General features: G+C 45.4%; 1 protein-coding gene across 5 annotated transcripts in view; it reads right to left on the reverse strand.

Annotated features, from left to right (window-relative positions):
• The window catches only part of ADGRF5 (adhesion G protein-coupled receptor F5), a 98,081-nt gene extending 73,252 nt beyond the window's left edge, over nt 1-24,829 (reverse strand). For all 5 annotated transcript variants that reach the window (XM_044252387.1, XM_044252360.1, XM_044252377.1 and 2 more), the window contains exon 1: nt 24,644-24,829. The gene's annotated coding sequence lies outside the window, so the exon portion shown is untranslated. The remainder of the gene's footprint in view (nt 1-24,643) is intronic.
• Between the last annotated feature and the right edge of the window lie 1,595 nt (nt 24,830-26,424).

Genomic DNA, 26,424 nt, shown 5'->3' on the forward strand with positions numbered 1-26,424 from the left:
ATGTGTAAGTGTTGGTTATTGTTACCTCCATGGAAAGGAAATTTTTGCGGTTATAATACGGCTGCCTGTATGGATTTGCATTCTGCCAGGTTTGCCTCTAGTTCAGCAGAGATGGGCCCTTTGAAGATGCCTGTGAAATATGTCTTATCTTTGGCATGAGATTGGTTCCTTTGGGGGTAACTTGCGTGGATTAGGATAAATGTAGATAAATCACACCGGCTGTGTGGGGGAGGAATGAAGAAAAACCAGGAGGTCACTGGACATTAATGTGGTTATAGTAAAGAACACTACAAGAATTTTGGGGGAAGACCTCTTTGGGAAAGTAATTGTAGGATAGAACAAAATGCCCCATAGCCAGTTAGAAGGCACTGGAGGAGAAAAAGAAGTTCTCAGACCTTGGTACTTAAAAAAGAGTAACAGTGTCAGGGAGCTTGATATTCAAGTCTTTTTGTTCTTTTTGTAAATACCAAGGTCTTGCCTGAAGAAATACCCCAGGTCAGAGTGAGCTCCAGGACTCACTGCTCTGAGATTTCCTGCTTGGGTTGGGTTGTGGGTGGGCGGTGGGCGCAGCTGGCTCTTGGACATGGAACCGGGCGTTGTCAAGGTGGCTGTCCCTTCGCTTCCCTGAAGAGCAATTCCTCTCTCACCCACAGTCCCGCTTGTTGCTAGGAACACTCTGTGCTGGTCCCACTCACTTTACAATGAAAACAAAGACAAATAAAAAATGGAACCACCATATGGTCTCGGCTGCAACCCAGAATTAGCTGCTGATGGGGAGACTTTGCCCTGTCATGGCTGAGGCTTCCAATGGCTATGTCAGAGGCCCTTCTCTTGAATTCTAAGATGTTGGAGTCAATGGCACGTCAAAGCCAAGCTTCTTCGACCAGACTGTGGTGGTGCCCTCAGAGGAACTAATGCACCAGTCATGTTATATGTGTTTGTAGGCGCGACCTGTCTCTTAGGAATTGAGCATATCCCCTCATTCCACACAGAGCTGTTTTCTCAGGCAGAAATGTTGGCACCAAATTAACGTGTATTTCCAGCATGTTCCAGACTGCTTCACTGCCCAGCCCTTCCCTCTTGCTCACCTTGGTAACTTTTAGTCTCCTTTTAAGCTATAGGTGTTATTTCTTCCAAGGACCCTCCTATCCCTCCCAGTCTGGGACAAGCGTTCCTTCTCCCTGGACCCATAATTCCAGGTCCATGTCTTTTTTTTTTTTGCAGTTACCACACGCATCCAAATGATTATTTTAATGCATTGACTGTAAGCACCTTGAGGGCAGGGACTAGTCTTATTTATTGTATGCTTAGCAACTAGTATCCTGCTGACATATAGTAGGTGATCAATAAAAGCAAAAAGAAAATGAAAGTGCTCCATCTCATCCATTGCTGATTCCCTCTCTTAACATTGGTGTGTCCCAATGTCCCAGTGTCCTAATTGGCTCAGTCTTTGCAACTCTACTTTGTTGATACTAATTTACCAGGTGAGTTCCAGCATGGTTTCAAACTTTGTGTTGGTAACTTCCAAATGTATATCTCTATCATGGACCTCTCTCCTGAATTCCTGACCCATATCCAACTGCCTACTTGATATCTGCCTGCTTGGATATTCAGTAAGATCTCAAATTGAATGTGACCAAAACTAAGGTCCTGATCTGCCCTCCCAAACTAGCTCTTCTAACCATCTCTCCCATCTTAGTAAAGGGCATGGCCATCCTTCCAGGTTGCCCAGACCACAGCTCTGAGGGTCATCCTTGAGCTCTCCCTGTCATCAAATCCCATCATCTCTACCTTCCAAATACGTGCATGACTAGGCATTTCTCACCCTTCCATTAACATCATTCTCATCAAGCCATCATTATCCCTTGGCTGCATTATTATTATGGCTTCTAATTGGTCTCTGGGCAAGACCAGAGTTAGAATGGTCTTCATAAAATGTACATTGTGTGAGGTTAACCTATACTCACCTCACACAGTCCAAGTCCAAGGCCCTTCAGTGGCCTATAACATCTGCCTCCAACCCCGTGCCTCTGCTCCTCCCACCGTTTCTTCCCTTGATTCCTCTCCTACTTCTGTCCCCTCACTCACAACCCTCCAGCCATGCTGGCCTCCTTGCGAGCACAGTTCCAACTCAGAGTCTTTGCACTTGCTGTGCTCTCTACTTGGAAAGTTCTTTGCCCAGATATCCTTGCGCTCCCTCCCTCACCTCATTCTCACCTTTGTCCAAACAACGCTTTCTTACTGAGGGCTTTGCTAACTGCCCTATTTCATATTTCCCAATCCTCCTTCCCTATTTTTTTCCCATATTGCATATGACCTCACATACCCTATAATGTACTTATTTGTTTTGTTTATTGTCTGTTTCCACCTTCCATCTACTTCACTAGCATGAAAGCTCCTGGAGGGCAGAGACGCCTAGTTTGTTCACTAAACAACAGTATTTGAAAGTGTAACAGACAAAGTCGTGTATGTTACAGTGTTAGCACATACACAGCAGAATTATATACAAAAGTGCGCAAAGGTTCAATTTACAAAACCCTCCCACCTCCACCTCTTGGCAGGATAAGCCCTGTTTTTTTTAAATCTACAACCAGATGTGGGTAATCCTTTTGACCCCATGTGGCCCAGGGTCAGCTCTCTTGGTGTTTCTATATCAAGGCCAGGAAAATTCCCCTCCGGCACTGACCTGTCCTTATGCAAGGAAGGAACCAACAAATAATTGGGCAGTTTTATAGTATACAAATGGTCTTATTCTTATCTTTTGTGTGTATATCTTGGCAGAGTCTCTGATAATTGGAGTTGGTCATATTTGCACTCAGCTAGAGCCTCTCAGGTTTAATCTGCATTTTACTGTTCCTGAGCCAATTCCACCAACAGACAGATAAACAGTTATTACACCTTCTCTGTGCATATATTTTCCAGAGAGTAATATTACTTTGCTATGGAAGATTCCAAACTTCCATCTTTTGAACCAATTAGATACAGTTGACAGCCTCATTGTACCTTCCTTTTTAGGCTCCCAGGGATGGCTCTGGCTTCTCTCAGAAATCCAAAGCACACCCCGTATGGAACCCTGTTTTGGACTCCACATCCAGCATTACCTCTCCTACATTTTCCCAGAAGAAGGAAGGACAGCACATGGGGAAATGGAGGCAGATTCAGGACCAGGCTCCATAGCTCTCTTTTGACCTTTATTGACCTTCCCTTGGGGAGGGTTGACATCAATGGCCTGGGAGTCATCCCTAGCCTTCAGGTTCACCTTCAGTTCACACAGGTGACATGCTATTCATATAACAGGAAGTGCTTGCTGATGCCCCCAGTATGACATACGTCACCCACACATCCAGCTGTGATGGACAGGAGGTCAGTCATCTATTGACTAAATTCATCATGGATTCCTCCTCCTTCAGCCCTCCCTCCTCTGCCCACCACTTCTGTAGGCATCATGGTAAAGAGCAGGCTATTTGAGGACATGTGTATCCCTTCCTATCTTGGTCTTGGCAGAAATCTATTTAGAAGGAAGCTGCATTTCTTCTACAGTGCACATCTTCTTCTGTCCATGCGCACTGGGCAGTCACTCCTGTTCTAACCTCTGCTCCTTTCTTGTGTCTCTGATCTGCATCAGCAGATATCAGGTACCTCAAGTAGCAGAGAGTGTCCTCTGCAAACATGTGACAGCTCCGAGTTTGGATTTGCAAAACCCTGTCCCTGTAAGGGCAACTCCCATCCAGTTGCCATCGCTCTCTACTGTTTTCAGGGCCACACTTCTTCTGAAGTTGACTGCTGAACAGCCATGGTGCCAAAACCACTAGAGAAATATGAGTGAAGGAGTCCCACGTGCTAGGAGAAAAGTAAGAATCAAAGAATGTTATACTGTGGGAGCCCCACTGATCATTCATCCCAACTTTCTAGTGGCAGAGGAACACTGGGAGGTGACCAAGGTCACAACACCCATCAGTGTCAGAGCCAGAACTGGAATTTAGACCTTCTATCTTCCCATGCAGAACTTTCACCAACTTGTCCTGGGGCATGTCCTCACCTCACCCCCACTGGATACTGTGCAGATCCTTCTCCTCCTACTTCTAAATTGGAACAAGTGCATCGTACAGGTAGGGCATTAGTGGTGATTTCTGAGTAGAGAAAGAGACGAGTTATAACTTATACTTGAGTTAAACTTGTAGACTTTTCTTTATCATGCTCGGTTCACAACTTAATTAGTGTTTGAAATGATGCCCTAAATCATAAAGTAGACCAATTTTTCCAATACCTATACTCTTTCATGGGAGAAAGTTAAGCAATTCTTTCTAACATGTTGGAATGTAGATGAACCAAAAGTACAGTCAATGGCACCATGATGGTCTAGATACACACCGTCAGGGGAATCTAGTACTTCCAAAAGCAAAGTCCCAGCATGGTTTCGCTAATACCGTGCACAATAATGCCCCCCCTGCATGATGTCCTGCTTGTTAATAGGGTTACAAAAGTCCCCCTACATGGACGGGAAGGAACTCTACCATCTTGGCCTAAGAGTGGAAGTAATTTCTGAAGTAGAGCTGGAAATCCCTGGCACATAACTGGTGCTCAGTAAAATTGCCAAGACCTGCAATATGGAGGTAGCACTAATAGGACAATACCGGCTCTGGTCAGCCACAGAAGGCCACTTTGTGGTAACACTCGCCCCCACACAAGTGTACACCTCACCTCTCACCCAGAGTCACCACTCCTGGCTCTCTACCACATCCAACAGTTATGTCCCTGGACTAACCCTTCTCCCAAATCTACAAAAGAATAATGCATCCTTTTTAAATGTCCTTTCAAGAACACATAATATGCCAGGCACAATGACAGTGTTTGCTTGAGAAAGAAATCAGAAAGACTGGCTGACGCCTATGTCTGTGAAGAACAACAAAGCCTCTGAAATTCAGCCCCGCTGAGGAGAAGCATAAAATTGGGGGTAGCGGTGGTGAGAATGGAAAATGAAGCACAAACGAAAATTAATCAAAACTTCTTAAGTTCAACTCCCTGGGGAAAGGAAGAATGTGCCTTTGAAAAGCACAGAGATGTGGAATGCTGAGAAAACAACAGACCTCATGACTGAGCTTTGGGGAACCCAAATACTCCATGCTTAGCAATGTCTGGTTAGACCGAGGACACCACATTTTAAATGACCTGTAGTGAATTACTTTTTTTTTTTTTTTAAGATTTTCTTTATTTATTTGAAAGAGAGAGAGAGCATAACTGAGGGGAGGAGCTGAGGGGGAGGGAGACAAACAGATGCAGTGCTGAGCAGGGAGCCCGACGTGGAACTCGATCCCAGGACCCCGAGCTCATGACCTGAGCTGAAATCAAGAGTCAGATGCCTAACCAACTATGCCACCCACACGCCCCTGTAGTAAATTACTTTTAAAGAAAATGTTAAGGGCCCATAATTCCCAGATAGTGCATATTACTTGGGAAAATGGCTCATGTTCAAAAAACTTGTTTTAATGTTGGGGAAAAGCCTTAGTTGTTCACTTTGAGTGGCGTATGCGTAGATTTATCAACTTCCTGTCTCCTCAAATCTAAGCTGTGGGTACAGCACCGCTTTGGCACCCTGTTTACTCACCGATCTGTTCCCATTTCCCGCACTGTTATGGCAACCTCAGAGTTGTCCAAGCTTCTAGTAGGCCTGGTAGTTGAGTTGGGTGAACCCAAAGGCAGGGTGCCCTGGAGTCTAGACTGTACTTTTTGAGTTTTTCAGGAAGAGATGGGTAAGAGATTAGGGGAAAGGTGCTCATGGTGGTTGCTACTGCCTTTTGAAATGGACTACTGTCGGGCACACAGCCACCATTCCATGGAAGTTGCCCTTCCCCCCACAACTCCAATGGCCCATTCCAGACAACGAGGGGTCCAAGTTTCCAAGTTCAAAACCTCTCCTAACTACGTTGCCTTCTACAAATTAAAGTCTGCCTCTAGGGACCACTAAATTATTTTTAGACCTGATACATAGCACACAGAACACAGCTACATATCAACAATTACATGATTATTCCAGGCCCACACCCCTTAAATTTGCCTCATTTGACCTGGAACATTAACAGAGGGAAAAACCACATATTATTTTTAGTCTTTTCCTGAATTCCTCTAACGCTATTCAACTTTCCATTTTCATCCGGGCCATCAAGATCTGGCTTTGTGCTTTATGGGACAGTACGTGTACACACTTCAGGTGCTCTTATGTCTGGGGCTGTTTATATGAACTGGCTGAGCTCTTGCTAAATATGGGTACTCTTACGAATGACCTCTGGCTCACAAATCACTTGCTGGTCAGTTAGAAGTGCTCCGATATTGTCCCTTCACAAGTTCTAGAGTCACCTTCTACATCAGGTACCTGCCCAGGGTACCAGGGATTATTTATGTGCACTAACAGGAACAATATTTGAGCAGAGATCTATGTTTAAAATAAAAATTTCCAGGAACCAAGAAAAGAGAGAATTAGATCCCTAAACCTGCTAACACACACACACACACACACACACTCTCTCTCTCTCTCTCTCTCTCTTTCTCTCTCTCTCTCTCTCCCCCTCCGCCCCACCACTTCTCTGCTTTGCAAAAGCAAAATGAAGAAAGTGGCAGTCAGTGCCGGGAATTCTGGACCATGGAGGTATCTAGCATAGTTGACATCTCCACCAGATCTCTTACTAACTCTTCCCTCTTGTACATGAGAACATTATTTTTAGTAATAATCCTTATTTTCTTGATGAAATTATTCAGATTTAGAATGGCTAAAAAAGAAAACATTTCACTCTAAAACATTAAAATTCAATAAAACATGTAAGGGGGAGGTAAGTTTTGTACCCGCCAAATGAAAAAGAGTATAATTTGTGAGTAGTATTCTACTTCATGGTTTTAATCTTTTTTATTTATTAATTTAAAAAAATTTTAAAGATATTATTACGAGAGAGAGAGCAAGAGAGAGAGAGAGCACGCACACCTAAGTAGGGAGAGGGAGCTAATCCCAAGTAGACTGCTCACTGAGCTCAGAGCCCGATGTGGGACTCAGTCCCAGGACCCTGAGATCATGCCCTGAGCTGAAGAGTTGAATGCTTAACTGACTGAGCCACCCAGGCAAGCCCTTCACCGTTTAAAATTTTAAATGCAAATAAAAACTTCAGGTGGTTCCAAAGAATAACAGAGTTGAGGCAGCTTCTGTTCCGCTTCTTGGTCTATACAACCACCATGCTAACCTTGTTTATTTATTTTTTATTTATAAAAAAAAGCTTATTCTAACTTATCTTTCTTTAAGGATTTTATTTATTTGACAGAGAGGAAAAGAGAGATCACAAGCAGGCAGTGGGGTGGGGAATCAGGCTCCCTGCTGAGCAGAAAGCACTATGCAGGGCTCGATGCCAGGACTCTGGGATCATGACCCAAGCCGAAGGCAGAGGCTTTAATCCACTGAGCCACCCAAGTGCCCTTAGCAGGTTAACTTCTACGTAGGATACAATCTTTATTTAAAAATAAGGAATGGAAGTCTGATTATCAGGAGTTTATATTGCTGAAATTCACCAGTGATGGCAGCCCTTGTCTAGAAGTTAGACCAACAAAAGATTTTCTAGGAAGAGTATTTAGTCACTGACAGCGTTTGGAATTGCTACCATGCAGTGATAATATTTTAAAAGTCCTTTAGTTGGTTTTATTATCGATTTTAAATTCTCTACAGATTTCACACCACCTTATTGCCGGCAACTAGGGGATCCTCTCCCCACATGCCACCCTCGGGGGCCCCCAGTTTCAGGGCGTCTCTTGCAAGGTCCTCACAGAGCCCTGGGAGAACTTGGAGTCTGAGTGTCGCTCCTTCTCTCTTCATTCACAAGCCTCATCTCTTTAACCTGGAGCAGTGCATTTAGGGGTACAGACCCCAAAGGAGGTGGAGGAAGCCACTGGCAAAGAAAAGTGGGGGAGAGCCGGAGAAGGAAGCCCATGTGAATCCCAAGACTCACTAAGGCATTTCCCATCTCCTCCAGGGGAAGCTGACCTCGCCTTTCCCCTTCCCCGAGGTCCTCACCTGCTTCTCACTTCAGCTCCATATGGAGGCTGCTCTCCGGCCAGAGGAAGGAAGAGCCACACACTCCTCTTTCTCAGCACAGTTCTGAGCACCCCCCACTCTCCCCAGACCACCTGAAAAAAAAGGGCGGTGTGCTACTCTGACTAGGGGTCAGAAGGGAAACCAGCTTCAACTTCACTTGACTTGAAGGAAGGAAGCAGGAAGTCCTGCTCGGGGCCAGGGGTGAAGCCATCCTCTAGGGCCGGCCGTCCTTTTACCTCCTGACCCCCTCTCTAATCAAGAACATGCAGGAATGGCTCCAGCACAGAAAGCCGGGCCTCTGCACTGCCTTCTAGTTTCCACTTCTGAGATTAAAGACTGCATCTTGCACAAGAAGTGATCCTTCTGGTTACTACTGTTTATACCCTGTCAGGCAGTGAGGGTCAAGCCCTGAGCAAGCCCCAAAACTCTTTGAGGGAGGAGCAATTGTTGTCCCATGTTAAAGACTAGAAACTCCATCTCATGTGGGTCATATACACAATGGAATATTACTCAGCCATGAAAAAGGATGCCCTCTTGCCATTTACATCGACATGGATGGAACTGGAAGCGATTATGCTGAACCAAATAAGCCAAGCAGAAAAAGACAATTAGCACATGCTTTCACTCATACGAGGGATACTAAGAAACAGCGCAGAGGATCATAGGGGAAGGGAGGAAAAACTGAATGGGAAGAAATCAGAGAGAGAGAGAAACCATAAGAGATTCTTAACCATAGGAATCAAATAAAAGGGGGTTGGAGGGATGGTGTAACTGAGCGATGGTATTTAGTGATGTAATAAGCACTGGGTATTTACGCAACTGGTAAATTATTGAACACTACATCTGAAACTAATGATGTACTGTAAGTTGGCTAATTGAATTTATATTTTAAAAAAGAGGGGGGAGAACAAAACTCTGTCTTAGAGTTGATTTGGAGAGGATGGAACACAGAACTGCCTCATGTCTGAGGCCCCGTGTCCTGCCTGGGGTGGAGTTGGCCGGGGCTGAACCCCACTCAGGACTCCAGCGTCTGTGGATCCCAGAGCATCACCTTCAGACCATGGTTGTTGTGCTGCTGGATGGACAGCACAGGGGGCCATCTCTCGTTTGTCAAACCAGGCTGCGTGGCGAGCAAGATTTTAGAAATGTACAAAGTGAACTTTTGAATAACTCCTTAGTATAATATGCGTACAATCAGATGCCAGGTATCCTCTCGTTCTTTTCTTCCAGGTTTGCCTGCCCTTCAAATTATCCCTTCCCATGAAAGCACTATGAGTAAGGATGGATTTAAATATGGTAATAGCGACGGTGCGTGGATTCGCCTCACACACTCCGTGTTACTCAGATCCTCCTTGTGCATGCTGCTTCTTCTAAACCCATGCATCATTCATTCATTCATTCATTCAGCAAATACTGATGAAAACCAATGCTCCAGACTCATCTGCTGGAGATAAGCCATAACTAAAACAGGGGTCCTGTAGGAACTTATGATCTAGTTGGCCAAGAGTGCTGACAAGCTTCCAGGTCCCCCCCTCCACCTTTCTCTCCCCTGCTCTGTGCCCAGGAGGCCAATCCCACATCCTGCAGTGCCTTGTCATCTTGGAGGGCAATGAGAAGAACGGGAAGGAGAGAGATCCCAGCAGGAGACTGCAGGATGGAAAGAAAGGGGAGCTGGGTATTTGCTCCCTACTTTCCTTGCCAGGTTACAGTCCTCCACCCTCTGCTTAATTCTGGGGAACTCCTTCTACCTCAGCCACAGGTTTTGCCAGGCTTCTCTGACACCCCAGCATCAACCTCCTTGCTTCTCTGTGCCCTGTGGGGGGTAACCGAACTCGTGCTCTGTTGACTTAATGGACTATGGTTTTCCATATTCTATGGTTTTCCAGTTAGCCTTTGACACCGCCATTTCTTTTCTGCCAGTAATATAGACAGTAAACATAAGTTATATATCAGATGTGCAAAAATGCTGTGTAGCAACATAAAGCAGAGTAAGGGCAATAAGGTATGCATGTATGTGTATGTGTGTGAGCTTTTTCTACCTGTAAAGGTGGAAGTCTTGCTTTCATGCATGTTGAGTGGCCAAGGTCCACCTGTCTGGGTTGAGTGCAGGCAGGGGTTGGGACTGAGGTAGCACAAAGGTGTGGTGGGGACATCAGGAAATGGGAGGGCACTGGCTCCCCCAAGGGCTTGGGGGGAGCTCAGAGCAACTGAGCAGACAACCACACTGATAAATCTGGGGGACATCAACTAAAATCTCTATGTAGAAATTAAATAAATGAGGAGAAAGAGCACATCAGTACAAATTCATGACTTCTTGGGCTCAATGAAAGTCATTTCTGCTTATTTCCTTTTTATATAATTACTGTTAATTTCAATTATTTTTAGTAACTTCCCTTTGAACTCATCATTTCAAAACTCAAAGGTGACTTTCATTAAATGTTGAATCTTGCTGGGAGGATATGGAAGGCAGAGTTCATGTATTTCATCGATAAACTAAGGAGCAAAATTGGGGAGGACCGAAAAAAATCCTGAAATACACATTTAGCCCATTTCTTCTATCTGCAACAGAGACTGTTAATGGAATTGAATCTGCTTTGGATGGATGAGGATGTCCAGATGTTCCCAGATATCCAGAATGGTGTTTGCATTTTAATACTATAGATAGAGGAGTTTAAGCTACTGGATAGGTCATCAAACCCTCACAGAAACTTGGTTTTTTGTGACTTATATTTGTTTCTGCTCCGGGACTCTCACTTGGATCCATCACTCGTGTTAATCATGGCTAAGGCCTGGTTAAGGCCACTTACTATTTTTCACATCTATCTTTTACTTCTAAATCTTTGGTGTGGAAAATTAAGTTTGTGACTATGACACTTAAAAAGGTAAGTTTTTCGGTTTGGTTTGGTTTGGTTTGGTAAGCAAAGAGAAACATGAAACTTCCAAGATCCTTTCTTCTCCATCCATCCTTTCACTCCTCCCTTGTCTGGGGTGACTTTGCGTTTCCCAGCCTCTTCCTGCTTTGATAGATAATCAAGGAGGAAATAACAACCATCGGGATATATGTTGCTCTTAGCCAGCTGGCCACACTCAAAGACACCAATTGCCTATTTCCACATCCACAGCCCATTCTGTAAAGACTCAGAATCACACTGGTTTTTTGTTTGTTTGTTTGTTTGTTTTTATTTGACAGAGATCACAAGGAGGCCTCTGGCAGAGAGAGAGAGAGAGAGAGAGAGAGAGGGAGGAAGGGAAGCAGGCTCCCTGCTGAGCAGAGAACCCCATGTAGGGCTTGATCCCAAAACCCTGGGATCATGATCTGAGCCGAAGGCAGAGGCTTTAACCCACTGAGTCACGCAGGTGCCCTAGAATCACACTGTTTTAAAAGGCAGAGAAACACGCTCAAAAGCTGAGACTCTAAAGGCCTCCAAATAGGCAAACCCTTCACCTGAAGTGTTTGCTCTGGGCCACAAGTGACTTCCTGCTTTGCAAACAGAAGTTTCAAAGGTTGATTTTTGAAATTCCAATGAAACCTACAAGTCACCATATTTTGAGCACTTACTGATCAAAATCAATCAGAATTTCAGGAATATTTGGATTAAATTTTCTTCAACTACAGAAATATTCAAAAGTTAAAGAAACATTAGAGAAAAGAAGGTAAAAGATTTAGTCATTCTTCCTTGCAGGAATTTTCAAATTTCAATACAGCTGAAGAATCACACAAAACAGAGATGCCTGGCTGGCTCAGTTGGTTAAGCATCTTCCTTCAGCTCAGACCTCAATCCCAAGGTCCTGGAATCAAGTCCTGCTTTGGGCTCCTTGTTTAGTGGAAAGCCTGCTTCTCCCTCCGCCTGCCGCTCCCCTGCTTGTGCTCTCTCTCTCTCGCTGACAAATAAATGAATAAAATCTTTAAACAACACAAAACCTTTCCTTTAAAAAAAAAAAGAATCACACAAAACAGAGGAACATAGAAGAAGGGAAGAAAAAATAAAATAAGATGAAAACAGAGGAAGGCAAACCATTAAGAGACTCTTAATTATAGAGAAGGAACTGAGGGTTGCTGGAGGGGTGGGGGTGGGGGATGGGGGGACCGGGTGATGGATATTAGGGTGGGTACGTGATGTAATGAACACTGTGTGTTATATGCAACTAATGAATCATTAAACTCTACCCCGAAACTAATGAAACACTATATGTTAACTAAATTGAATTTAATTTAAAAAAAAAAGAATCACACAAATAAGTAATTAAGCCTAAGTTCTTGACTATATGATTGGAGATTCTGCTCTACAGGACCACAAACCAGTAGCACGAACACCACTCGGGAATTTGTTAGAAATGCCAATTCTTGAGACTACCCTGACCTCCAGGTTCCAAAAATCCTGGGGAGTAGGCCCAGTGATCAGCGTTAAAACAAGCTCTCCGAGGTGACTCTGAGGTACACAAAAGTTTAATAAGCACTGAGATAGAACATGATTTTTTTTTTTTTTTTTTTTTTTGAGGAAAAATACTGTTGCCTGGTCCCCAGGCCGAGGCCTGTTGAATCAAAAGTTCCATGTTTGTTTAGAGAAACATTGACAGATGGGGAGCTGCTGGCTTAGCTCATGGAGAGTCTTTCCTTTTCTCCAAATGACAAATTACCTTCAGCTAAAACCCTTAACCATAGGGCTTCTGCCTACCTATCCAGCTTTACCTCCCTCTGCCACTTTGTCCTCATCTTCTTCTCTCCCCTTGAAGCCCCTCAGTGCCCTGCAACCACTGTGTTCTCCAGCCTCTGCCCAGAACTGCCTCCTTCCTCCATGTTCACTTGTCTAACTCCCATTGTCCTTCAAGGTCCGAGTCAAGGTCATTCTGTGCAAGAGGCTGTCTCTGACTCCCTCTAGTTGTGTGTATACCTCTGCCCCTCACAGCCCTCTGTCAGAGCCCTTACTGAACTGTGCTGGCATGGTCTATTTGTTATCCCTGTTTTCCTCACTCTCAGCCCCAAGGCAGGACCCCATCTGTCTATTATGGAATGCCTGGCACCTAGCATAGCATTGGGCACAGAGTAGGCCAGTGCTTACGAATGGTGAGTGCACAATCAGAGGTGCTCTAAGAGGTCAAGAGCGTGGGATCTGGCACCAGAGTACCTGGGTTCAAGTCCGAGTTCTACCACTTACTAGCTACATAAATTCGGGTAAATTATGTAATCTCTCTGTTCCTCAGTTGCCAGAGTCCATCAATGATACTTTTGTTTTTATTATTAATCGCTGCCTCTGGGGGAGAACAAACTCCACCACAGGGGCTGGGTTGAGCACTTTTAAAGAAATGGGTCATGCACGATGTCATTTAATTTTCACAACACTCTATGAACTCCTTAGCTATTCCCATCTGAGAGAGGGAGGCTTAGAACAGTCCATCAATTTGTCAAGCCTCGTTTAAAAACTATACAGATTTAGGGGTACCTGGGTGGCTCAGTGGGTTAAGACTCTGCCTTCGGTTCAGGTCATAATCACAGGGTCCTGGGATCAAGCCCCGCATCGGGCTCTCTGCTCATCAGGGAGCCTGCTTCCCCCTCTCTCTTTGCCTGCCTCTCTGCCTACTTCTGATCCCTTTCTCTGTCAAATAAGTGAATAAAATCTTAAAAAAAAAAAACAAAAAAAAAAACCTATATAGATTTGAGGGCAAACAAATGGAAGAACTTGAGGCAGAATCTGAACCCCAAACCCGGCTCCTGTCCCTGCACTCCGTTGTGCCCTGAACAAGCTGCCAAGACATAAACACACCCAAAGTTAAACACGTGATGGTATGAGCAACGGTGCAAAGCCGTGTAGGATTCTCCTCCAAACTTGCAGCTCAGAGAAGGGTTACAACTTTGACAGGAAGACGGTCCCTGCAAAGATGAGCCCAGATGACAAAACTATTAACCTACAAGAGGAATGCAGGGAGGGGCCCCCTAGGCCGCCAGCGTCAGCGCTTTTCTCAACACAAGCTGGCAGATACTTTCTAAATATTGTGACTTATGCACAGCTCAGTGTGCATCAGACCTTGGAAGCCTCATCTCACGTGCTGTTTGAAAAGCCCGTACTCCGCAGACTGCCGCCTTCCCAGCCCCCGTTCCCACCTGCCTACCCATACAGATGGGAATAGGTCTGGCGGGGCCCAGCAATCTGCACTGTGATCCGTGCTCCATTCCGTTTGTCTGCGGGTGATGGCTAGTTCTCTGGTGCTAATATTTTACACCCATTATCACAAAAGCCCAACACAGAGATTTTAAAGGGTTGAGATTCTTGAAAATAGAGAACTGTTCACCTATTCTCTCCTCCTGGCCCAGGGAGGTTGCAGAGCTGGGCGACCTCAGCCTCTGTCCTTGAAGCGCTGACCTATCCTGCAAGCTGCCAGAAGACCGCAGGTCGGCTGGATTCTGCACTGACTCGGCTCAGGCTCATTCTCCTGGGGTCTCCCCAGTCCTCCTACAGACAACTGTGCAAATCCATCTCTGGCTTCTGCAGGTGCAGTTTACACAACACCCGCTTCCCAGCAAAGCAGCGGTGACCTTGGCAAACTCTTGGTCCTGCTCTGACATGGCCACCCCACTTCAGGTGCATGAAAATACATTGTCATTCATGACACATGCAGAAACTCTCTTTAAATTCAACATGAAGTCCAAGTTGTCATTTAAACAGGGATTGAAACCTCAAATAAGAAGTGTTAAGAATTGTGATTTCAGTTTTGGGAAAAAGTGAAGTATTGTTAGTATCTTAAATGTGCATAGCTTAGTTTTAAAAATTACATTAAAAACAGGGGTGCCTGGGTGGCTCAGTCGGTTGGACGTCTGACTCTTGATTTCAGCTCAGGTCATGATCTCGGGGTCCTGGGACTGAGCTCCTCATTGGACTCCATGCTCAAAGGGGAGCCTGCTGGAGATTATCTCTCTTCCTCTCCCTTGGCCCCTCCCCTCCTCTCTCGCTCTCTCAAATAAATAAATAAATCTTCTAAAAAATTATATTAAAATCAAAGCTTCTTGGGACACCTGGGTAGCTCAGTGAGTTAAGCCTCTGCTTTCAGCTCAGGTTATGATCTTGGGGTCCTGGGATGAGCCCTGCACTGGCCTCTCTGCTCAGCAGGGAGCCTGCTTCTCCCACTCTCTCTCTCTCTCTCTCTGCCTGCTGCTCTGCCTACTTGTGATCTCTCTCTCTCTCTGTCAAATAAATAAATAAACAAATAAATCTTTTTAAAATATCAAGGCTTCTTAATACAGCCATCGCATAACAGTACAGGTGTTATTCAAGCTCAGGGATAAGCTTATACCGAAATGTCTGTGAAAGGACACTTCTTTCCCAATTTTCTATCAAACATTGATCGAAAACCTGCTGTGCCAGGTACCATGCCAGGGGCCAGGAATAAAAAGATGAATACGATGGCATCCCTCCCTCCTGGGAGAACGTGCAGGAGAACACTCGCTGTGAATGCAAATACACAAGGACTCTAGCAGAGGCTTGGGGAAGTGCTGTGCCAACAGCTGGAAGAGAGGAGAGCTCTGCACATGGATGGGGGGGGGGCCCAATCAAGTGCTGGGTAACATTTAAAATGGGGTCTGGAGGACCCATGTTTAGTTGACAGAGAAAGGAGAAAAGAGGACTTTAGACAGAGGAACAGAGTGTGGCAGGGAGGTGGTGCAGGTGGAGAAGAGAAGGTGGTCCAGATCACAGCCATCGGGAAGGTGAGGGCACAGCAGGAGGGAAGAACCTACAAAGAAAATGGGGAAGGCTCAGCGAGAGAAGGAGGAGGAAGCCTGTGGGGTCCCAGCAAGCAGGGACCAGACTGGGGGAGGCCATAATCAACAACAGGTGTCATGGGCAAGGAACTGAGACGGGTTCAGGGACATGGAGGTTAGAGAGAGTCTGGGCAAGCGCATTCTCCAGCATGTGCTCCGGGGAGCGCGGGTGGGGGAGTAGAACCCTGTGGTTTGCAGGCTGAGTGCTTGGTGATGACATGAAGATGGACACAACCAAAATTCTTCAAAAATGTATTTGGCAAAAGAAAAGGAAGATGGAGGAGCAGTATGGGGTTGTGGAAGATTTGCTGTTCCTATCGTTTTGAAATGAGAAGGACCTGTGTAGAATTCGAGGATAATGGGAAAGAACCAATCAGAGAGGAGGGTAGTGAGGCCACTGGGGGTGGTGGGGGGGATGGGAAGGGGAGGGGAGCAGAGCTCTGGATGTGGGAAAGGTCATCTCTTGAGACAGGAAAGGAGGAGGAAGAGGTGGGTGTTGAAGCTGATCCTTTCATGGGGTTGGTGTGAGAAAGCAAGGGAGTTATTTCCTCTGGGAAGGCAAAGTTATTTCCTGGGACTGATATGTGCGTGCGTGCGTGCGTGTGTGTGTGTGTGTGTGTGGGTGTGCATGAATGCACGTATGTGTGTCTATGTGTACTCATGCACTCAGTCATGCTGGTGTTTGGAGATTTGTGAGCAAAGGAGACACTGAAAATGTCTCTGGGGATATTTAGAATCTCAGCTGGGTGAGGGTTCATGTATCTCTTCCCATTGCCCCAAACTTAGACTCTACAGTTATCTGGCTTCTTTGCCAGATCTGTATAGATCTGTAAAATTTACATATTTTTGACATTTCTTGCAGGCAGAATGTCTACTTCTCCTTGGTGCCCAGTAGAATTTAGGTCTTAGCATAAAACCACTGGGTTGATTGGAAGATCTTCAATTCGTGGTGTTCCACGTTAGGCAGTAAGTGGATCCCAAAAAGAGAACAGCAACTGTCATTCTAGAAGGGTCGTGCTCCAGAGACAGGAAACTAGAACTAGATCAGCCTTTTTCATAGAGAAGCATATATGGTAAAGAAAGTAGAAATTTTCCCTGGTCTAAACCATGATTGGGTGCATGTCTTGATACTGAATGAAAGCTTTTAAAATGTTATGCTTTGTGCTTTATTATCTATTTCTCACCAACACATACACACACATACACACACACACACCCCTACAAGTGCACACCCATGCACCCTGAGATCTCTCTGCTCCTTAACAGGCTGGAGGTTTGATTGTTCCGTGAAGTGGGGACCCAGGCGCGGTGGACAGGAGAAGGGGTTAAGTCAGGATCTCTAGTAATGCTTCCACTTGTTCTCTGAGGATTAACAAAGAGAGGAAGCAGGGCCTTTGTAGAAGGAAATTCCCAGGCCCCACTTCGGACATTTGCAACCTGCCCTGTGAACCCCTGAGGGGTGTCTGATAATAAACACTTGCAAACAAAACAATCCATAAAGGCGTTTTTAACAACATTCTTGCATTTTCTTCAAAGGGCTACAACACCTTTTCCTGAATCTGCAGACCTGAAGGGGTTTGGACATCCACCTACTAACAGAGTCCTACAATCCCAGCTCAGGGCCGCCCTGTGTAAGTGCGGTCCCCTTGCCCCTCGGCCTTTGATGGTACCAGGGCCCCATCCCCACACAGGCTGCTGGAATGCAGGTCGAAGACCCTGCAGAGAGTGGATAGGGTCCGCTACACACTGACCTGAGACCCACCCCTTCATCTTCCGCAGTGACCCCCAGATAAAACCCTGAGTGTTGCGACCTTGAGTCTAATGCGGTGACCTTCCCCAGCAGCAGGGACAGCTTGGCAATGCCATGACAGCTCAACTAGCAAAGTCTGCCAATGAAGTCACAGATTAGGTTTCTTTCTTTATAGTGGCAAATAATAATAACAATAATAACAATAACAATAATAGAAGATCAAACAAACAAAAACAAAAAAGCAACCCTCAAAACAGCAACAACCAAATCCCCCCCATAGCCTTGATGGTCAAAATTCTGACAATAATTTCTTGTAAGGTGCACCAAGCATATTAGGCCCCAAATATAAAACTTTTAGCAGAAGTCTATTTTGAGTCAGTTGATTTGTAATACTGTACCTTATTTCTCCCCAAAACTAATAGGACATGAAGTTTATTGCACCCATTTCATAGATAGATAGATTAAGGAACAGAAACTGGCCTAAGAGAGCAGTAAAGATCAGGGTGATTCAGATAACTATCTGATACCTGCTCTCCGTGTGTGTGTGTGTGTGTGTGTGTGTGTGTGTATGTGTGTGGCTGTAGTATGTGGCACAGATGTTTTTGTACTACAATATGCTTGACAACCCCTTTATTAATTGCGGTCAAATGCAGAACCTTTGAATGACATCCCTGTGTCTGGGCTAGACCAGAATCCACTTCATGGCCCGGATAAGGATTAGATCCTTGGCTGTTGATAGAAAGCTGAGCCTTTATTTTTGAAATGGACTCACGGGTCTCTGGGATATTTTTAGATGAAATAATCATACATGTCTACTCATTTGCATCTGCCCAGAGCTGGCAGGCGACCTCCATGTTGACCCCGGCACTAAGGACCATGTAGATTGAGGGAATGACAGGTTCCAGATCTCTCGCTGGGCGGGGTTACCATGAGCCTTCCACTCAGGCCTCCTGCCCTTTGTACTGTAACAATGCACGGAAACACAGCCTTGTTAGAGGAAATTCCCAGGGCCATAGTTTGGACATTAGACAGTTGCTTTGCTGTGCTGGCCAGGCTGATGTGCATCTAAAAATAAACACACTGGTCTGCATGGATGTCTATGGTTTTGCCATGCACAGTTCTTTATATTTCAAAGGGATTTTTTTAAAACTTTGTTTTTAAGAGATCAAGCCTAGGTAAACCTGGAGAATAAAATATATCACGGTTTCGATTAGCTTTCATAGAACGGAGCATTTGCTGATACCCATTTCTGTGGCGAGGACAACTGCTCTTTTTCTCTGGGATCCTAAAACAAGATTGAAAAGAGCCGGGCATACTGACTTGTTCCCCAAGCAACTGCAGAAGATTCGAGGTTTCAAAAACACTTGATCAGCCAGTTCTTTGGAGTCCACGAAGCTAAAGTACTAGCAAAGAAGACTGGGGTAGCTCAGCAATACAGGACGCACCTGGGACCCACCTGAGCTCCCAACCCACCTGAGCTCCTGACTCCTAAGTCTCCAGGTCCTTAACTGGCAGAGAGGCTGTGATCAACGTGGCTCATTCAGCAGAAAAGAAAGGTGGATGGGAACAATGACCAAAGACCTCAACTTAGAGCAGGCAGACAGCCTGGTTCTCCTCTCCCCAACAAGAGTCATGTATCCTGCTTATGGTCCCTACCATTTAGAGGAAAGTAGCACCATTTATTTAGCACTTTTAAAAATAAGGTTTCTGAAAAACAGTCTGAGGGTTTTGAAGGGGCGGGGGGTGGGAGGTGGGGGGTACCAGGTGGTGGGTATTATAGAGGGCACGGATTGCATGGAGCACTGGGTGTGGTGCAAAAATAATGAATACGGTTATTCTGAAAATTAAAAAAAAAAATTAAAAAAAAAAGGTTTCTGGGGGCACCTCTGTAGCTCAGTTGGTTAAGCATCTACCTTCAGCTCGGGTCATGATCCCGGGGTCCTGGGATCAAGCCCAGTGTTAGGGTCCTTGCTCAGCGGGAAGCCTGCTTCTCCCCTTCCCACTCCCCTGTCTTTTGTTCCCTCTCTTGCTCTCTATCTCTCTCTCTGTCAAATAAATAAATAAAATCTTTAAAAAAAGAAGATATAAAAATTAGATTTCTGAACAGCTAAGAATACATCTCTATAGAGTAGTGCTTCTGTTTCTTGGATATGGCAGAGATCAGAGACAAAGCTATGAGTTTGCTGTTGCTTGCCTGAACCTAGTTTGGTAGAAAATGTACCAAAATATGACAATTTTCCATCAAATAAGAATGTGTTTGCAGCACAAGGAGGAACCCACAATCTAGTTAAAGAGTAACCCAAGAAGAGTGGTTTGGGGTGAACTTTTCCCACTCCATTGTTCTCATTTCTTTTTTGCTTTTCCTGGAAGTCCATTGTAGCTCTATTTTTGTGGCAAAGACCCTATTTAGAAACGATCATTTCAGATACGTTGGGTGAGCTAGTAAAAATGCAGCTATGATCACTCTACAGCCTGACGCCTTTTTTTTTTTTTTTTTTTTGGTAACCCTCCTTTAGTGGTTTGTGTTGGGAACCTGACATCACAAGAGTCCTGGTAGCTTTGAGCGGGAAGGACCGAGAGGTCATCACCCGGACCCCACCCAGTGCGGGCATCCCTTCGGGAACACCCCGGCCACGGGCTAACAGGGTGCTGGCACACTGCCTGGGACAGGGTGTTCACCACGCCGCAAGGCAGCTCACCCGGTTTTAGACAGTCTTGACGGTGGGTAAATACTTCCACACGTTGAACTAAAACCTGTTACCCTATAATTTTCACTCGTCAATCTTCTGTTAACTTCTTTCCCCACATGGAGCAATCTTTAAATATTTGAAGACAACCTTCACATGCTACGAGACCAACTTTTTTGACAATTTCCTCATTTTTATAATGTTCGCCAGCCTCCTCTTGTAAGATCTGATGTGTGCCTTGAGGCAACACATTAGGTACTGAAACTGATTGATCTCTATGACCTTGTGTGCAAAAGATTATCTGCTTTTCCAAAAATGAAACTAAGACTTGGCAAGATGTAGTTACTTATGAAAGGAAGTGACAGAAGGGGGATTCAAAACCAGGTCTGCCTCTGATTTTTTTTTTTTAAAGATTTTATTTATTTATTTGACAGACAGAGATCACAAGTAGGCAGAGAAGCAGGCAGAGAGAGAGGAAGGGAAGCAGGCTCCCTGCCAAGCAGAGAGCCTGATGTGGGACTCGATCCCAGGACCCTGAGTTCATAACCTGAGCCGAAGACAGCGGCCCAACCCACTGAGCCATCCAAGCGCCCCTGCCTCTGATTTTAAAAAGAAGTGTTGACCAGGTATGGCCAAGGTTGATCTCTGGTACATTGTGAGGTTGGTGGGAGACCATTAGAAACCTCTTATGCAGGCTGACCATCCTTTTGTTGCTACAACTTGTGCTTACTTATAGAGATTAATGTTAACTTGAATGGTTAGGAAATGACCAGCAGAAGGCACTTTGGCTGCTGAAAGGTGAAAAAAGACAAGGCGGGTGTGCAGGAAGGTGGAGGCAAAGAGATGCATGAGTAACAGGTAGCAAGAAGGAATCCAGAAGATCTAGGGACATTTCCTTTGGAAGCTCCAGAAAATGAGGGAGCAACACAAGTGGGCTTGAAGACTGAAAGAGTCATTATCTGGATTGCCCAAGCAGTTTGCCATAGACTAAGCTGCTGGTTGTGTCTGGATAGCAAAGACAGGGTGACCATGTGCCCCATGGGAGCACCAAGCATGGGGACAACGTATACTATGTCCTGCCCAACCTTGAGTTCTAGGTGACATCTGCTTAAGACACAGATATTTAGGTGGAAAAAGAAAAAAGAAATCTTTGTAGCTCTGTCACAGTGAGGGTCAGGGACTGGCTAGATGTCTTGAAACTCTTAGATTCATCCTGGACTACTTGGTAGAGCTATATTCTTCCCTTCTGGCTGCTTTCCAAAGACAGAGATTGCCTGAGGATGACACTGTCTCCTTCCTTAGTTGCCCTACTTCAGCCAGCTCTGTACCCAACAGCTAATGTCAAGTGGGTTTCTTCAAGCTGCAGGGCACTGCTCCTTAGGAAACACTGCCACACTGTGCTTGCTGGCTGAGCACACAGCAGAACAATGCCCCGACTCCTTTAAGATCTATTCTTTGCCCACTTGACTCAGAGTACTACAGAGCATTGGCTTTCAATCAACATGCAGCAAGAGAGAAGGTGAGCACAGAGACTCCCTGGACATCATCTTCTCCATGTGCCCTTAAAGGCAAGAGCTTCTCTTCTTATGGCTCTGTATCTTGCTCACCACTAGAGAAAAATCAAAGTTCAGAGAATGGGTGTGGCCCCACCCTAATTCCCATGGCAAGTGAGTTCCAGGTACAGGGCTGAATCAGGGTCCCAAAACACAACCCAGCTTTCTTTCTCCTAAATCCCGCTGCCTTCCAGCGCCTAATGCCTTTCCCTGGATGTGCCAATATGGATTAGAGATCAGACTTCAGCTTTCCTTAACGTTTTAGGGAGAAGTGGGGTAGAGGATGATCAAGAATGTGCTCTCTGCAAGGGGAGCTGCATGGAGGCAGTAGTCACATCTGTGTCATTTGCCATCATATCCCAAGCGCACAGCACAGTGTCCAGTAGGTGTCATGTGCTTGGTACATAGATGCTGAAAAATGAGTAAGTCTCTGACGTAGAGTGGTGGACAACAGGGGCACTGGTAGAGAAACACCTAATGGCAGAGGCTATCCATAGAGACATAGAGAAAAGATTCTGGGGACGCCTGGTGGTTCAGTTGGTTAAGCATCCAACTCTTGATTTTGGCTCAGGTCATGATCTCAGGGTCATAAGATCAAGGCCCATGTTGGGCTCCAAACTGAGTGTGGAGTCTGCTTATGATTTTCTCTCTCCCTCTCCCTCTGCCCCCTCCACCTCCACTCACACGTGTTCTCTTTCTCTCTAGAAAAAATAGATTCTGAAAGGTATGGCACACAGTGGGTACTCAAAACACTTGGTGAAAAAAATCCAACAAAGTGTCATAAAAGACAGCATGGGAAAATATTATGGGGATTGGCAATCTCCTTGGAAAACTTCAAACTGTAGATCTCAGTCTGGTAATTAATTTGGGTTCTTCAGTCAATATGTCCATTCATTCATTTCTTCATGAATTCAGTAAACACTTGACATTGCTTCAAGAGCTCTAGATTCAAAAATAAAAGCCCATAACTCTCACAGATGAAAATAAGCATAGCAGTCATAATATATAGCATCCTATGGGCTATGACAGAAGCATTTCACCAAGTGCTATAAAGCATGGACTGGAGAGACACTTGGTCTGAGGCAGACTGGGTGAGGGGATGGAGGGGGACCTAGCAGGCTGCAGATGAAGATGAATGGTGACCTCCTGGACAGGGAGAACAGCACACAAAGGTGTAGGTAGGCATTAAGCTCTCACATCCTAGAGAAAGAGAAGGTGTTCAGTATGGCAGGAAAGACAGGTGGTGAGAGGTAAGGCTGGATGGGATGAAAACGAACAAACTTAGAAGGTCTTGTCTGCTTTTCTTAAGTTGGAGTTTCTCAAGCTTTAATGTGCATATGAATCTCCCAGGGACCTGGTTAAAATACAGATTCTTTAAATCTGGGGAGGGAGTGGAGAATTTGCATCCCTAACAAGCTCCAAGTGAGGGGTGATACAGCTGTTCTCAGAACAGTCTACCCTTTAGGTAGCAAGGATGTAAGCAATGGGGTGAAGAGGAAATATTTCACTGAGGAGAATGACATCATCAGAATTGCATTTTCCCAAGAACCCTGTAGTAGGATATGGAGGATGGAATGGAGAGAGACTGTGCTAAGGTAGAATTCATAAGTGGCAAGAAATCACAAGCATCTGAACTGAATAAGCTTGGGAAGAATAGCCAGTATTCAATAAATGACTATAAACTGGCTAATATTCTGTGACGCCACCAGAAGATATTTCTTCCAGAAGAAGGCACAATTGTGAAGACAAAAATGAAACAACAGAAACAGGAAAGGCAAAAAAATAACCCAGAGAAATATGTCCTATTATTTGAATAAAGCTTGACCCCTCTCCAGGTCTGGGTTGACACATCATCTTGACTCTCCATAGTGACCAATGAAAGCCACCAGCCAAGGGGTGAGCACCATCCTGGCAACCAGTTATCACAGCAGGATAAATAAAATCAGCCTTCCAGCCACCACTTGATAGACATTGTCACTACACACTTCTGATTTCAGGAAACAGCAGAGAGAGCAATGGTTTCATATTTTCAAACATGGAAAATTAACATGGAAGTCCACCAGATCCTGAACAAATGCTTGTTCATTTACTTATAACTTACAGGTACACTAAATTAGAAACACCTGTTTCAGGTGCCTGGGTGGCTCAGTTGGTTAAGCGTCTGCCTTCGGCTCAGGTCATGATTCCAGAGTCCTGGGATCGAGTCCCACGTCCTGCTCCTTGCTCAGCAGGGAGTCTGCTTCTCCCTCTACCCCTCCCCCCTATTGATGATCCATCTCTCTCTCCCTCTCTCATGCTCTCTCTCTCTAAAATAAACAAATAAAATCTTAAAACAAACAAACACCTTTTTCTATTCTTGTGAGAAATCCTTTGTGAACTCTGGTACATTTTTAACTCCAAAAAAAAAAAATCAAAATTAAATAAAAATAAAAACAAAAAAAGAAGCTCGTCTTAGAAAGAAATTTTTTTAAAAAATCATGGTAGGGGTCTGTTTTGAAAAGAAAAGGCAGGCGGTAAGCTTTTCCCCCTTATGCAGAAGCCCAAAACATGCAACTTCTAATGAGATTTGCCCTCCGAAGAAAATAAGAATCACCTTCATGTTTTACGTACCATACTAGTTAGTCTTCTTTATCCAAAGACATTCAAATTCAAAAAACCCAAATGTCACCTCCCTGCTCACAATTTTTTCTCACAGTCCAGGTATCAGTAAATCTCAACAAGACACACATGGAGAAACCCCTCAGCCAACTGGAGAAGCCATATGGACACTCACATCTACTTCAGAGCAGCTCGATCCACAGCAAGAAGGAACAAAATAATTCAGGGACCTACCTTTCTCTTCTGTGGTTTGCAGCCTCCTAAAATTTGACCCAGTCCTGGAGATCTTCCCAAGAACCTCTTAGGTGAGGTGAAACTCAAGGGCCTCCCATTCAGTCACACAGCCACAGGAGGGTGGGGTTTCCAAGACCAGACTTCAGAGCCTCAGGGCTCACACAGACCTCTGGGAGCAGAGGTGAACCGCCTTCTGTTCTCTGCAGCAGGAAAAAGCTGGAAGACACAGTGTGGCTGGAGGTGGGGGCGGAGGCTGGGGGAGGGGAAGTAATAAGGGAACCGTAATAAATAAGAGATCCTCTCCACATGATTTCCTGTATTTGATGCCTGTTGCCTTTTTCCGGGCTCCCTAGAGGAAATAAGAAATTTAAACTTATCCTTTGGCCACTGGAAAGACAAGAATAAACACGCTAAGACCCATGAAAATCCAAATGAGCGGAGCAGCAGGCAGGGGGCTGACGGGCCAGCTAGCTTTTACCTTTCACCAAGTGCTTTCTTCCTGAAATTTCTCCAAGTGTTTAACTCCGCAAAAGTCAAGAATGCCCTCGTCCTCGCCCACTGGGCTGAAGCATTTTCTGGCCACAGTCCAGATGTTGTGTTACAGAGCCACTGAAGGGAGGAAGGTCAGAGCAGGCCCGAAGAGTCTGTTTGCCATCAGAAGGAAAGACTCTGGTGACCTTCTGTGCCTCATCTTGGGACAACTGGTGGAGTTCTCTGGCCATTTGGCCTTAGGGTTTAAAGAATGATCTGAAGGCTGCCATCCACAGATTGCTGAGAGCAGAACCCTCTGCATAATTTGTGGGGCTCAGTGCAAAAAAGTAAAAATGCAAGGCCACTCGCCCACAAACTAAGGATTTCAGGTTGGTGACAGCAGACCATGAAATCCAGTCCGAGGACCCTTTTGATATGGCCTCTATGCAACTCCACATCTTGCACATCCAGGAGGCTTGAGGAAGAAGGCTGGAACTATGGGTGCGTGGTCCAGCTGAGTTACCAAGAGTCTGGGACCATCGACATTTTGCCCGGAGAATTGACAGTCAGCCCTTAAACGCAGTGCACTAAAGGCTGGTGTGGGGGAGGGGTAGAAAATGCTGTGTGGGGGGTGTGAGCAGGCACGACCACAAACATCACACCAGGGGTGTTCTTGCAGAATTTGGCTCACCTCCAATCTGTTCTCCTCCCTGCAGTCAGAACAATTTCTCTCAAACGCAATCCTGGCGATTGCATTGGATTTTAAATCCATGCTTAAAATGCTTAAAATCCCTCTGTGGCCTAGGATCGAAGGCCAAGTCCTTCTGCAAGGCTTCCAGCCCCTTCAGCACCTGGCGCTGGCCAACCTCTCCTGCCTCACCTCAAAGCCCACCCCCACCCTTGCCCCCTTCTCATTCCCTCCTCCCCCACCTTTCCCCACTGCTGGGAATCCTTCTATGAAGAATGCCCTCCCACGCCGACCCCCAATCTTTCAAATCTCTCATCCTTCCGGTAACATTTTTTTTCTGATTCCCAGGTCCCCCTTGCTTTTCTTCCTCAGCAAACCATGCTTCTCTCAAACTGATGAAGATCCACCCACTGTCACTGGCCCAAAGGTAAGCTGTAATCTCTGCGAAGTCACGGACTGTGTCTGTTTCATGCTGGACCCAGGGCCCAGGAGGGTGGGCTTTGTGCAAGTGTAGTGTTAGCAGGAGATAGCTGGCTCCCTTTAGGCAAAGGGAAAAACAGAGGACTCAGGGGGAAAATAGAAGGTCATCATCAGGGTTTTATAGTTGAAACCCCAGCAGAAT

This window comes from Neovison vison, chromosome 1, assembly GCF_020171115.1.
Source record: "Neovison vison isolate M4711 chromosome 1, ASM_NN_V1, whole genome shotgun sequence".
Lineage (NCBI taxonomy): Eukaryota > Metazoa > Chordata > Mammalia > Carnivora > Mustelidae > Neogale > Neogale vison.